Here is a 515-nt window from a genome sequence, read left to right on the forward strand (position 1 = left end):
TAACGGCGAACAAAATAAAAAAAAAAAAAACTTAAAATAAAGTGCATTTTACATTTTTACTTCGTAGTCCTTAATAATAATGTATAAATTTGGACAATATTTATGGTGCAGCAAAATGTCATTTAATTAATAACCTCCATGAACTTAATAATTAACATCAAATGGATGTTTCTCTTTAACAAAACAAATGGTGGACTATCCCAATTGTCACTTTTTATCCATCTTTTATTTTTGTCACTTTATATATATGTGTTTCTATTATGTCTATTTGGACATTACTACTCTTGAATGAATGTTTGTTTCCAAAGGAGATGAATAATTAATGTGGTCTCAGTATGATCGTTAAGACTTTTTTATTAGGGACAGGAAAAGACAAGAAGATAATAGAAACTAGAACGGAAGATAATTTAATTATGAATATTTTTTCTGATTTTGATTAACAAGTTTTTAGACACTTGGTTAAAGTACAAAGAAAGTAATTTTTTTTATATGATGAATAATTGGATAATTGGATA

The sequence above is a fragment of the Arachis ipaensis genome, chromosome B02 (assembly GCF_000816755.2).
Source record: "Arachis ipaensis cultivar K30076 chromosome B02, Araip1.1, whole genome shotgun sequence".
Lineage (NCBI taxonomy): Eukaryota > Viridiplantae > Streptophyta > Magnoliopsida > Fabales > Fabaceae > Arachis > Arachis ipaensis.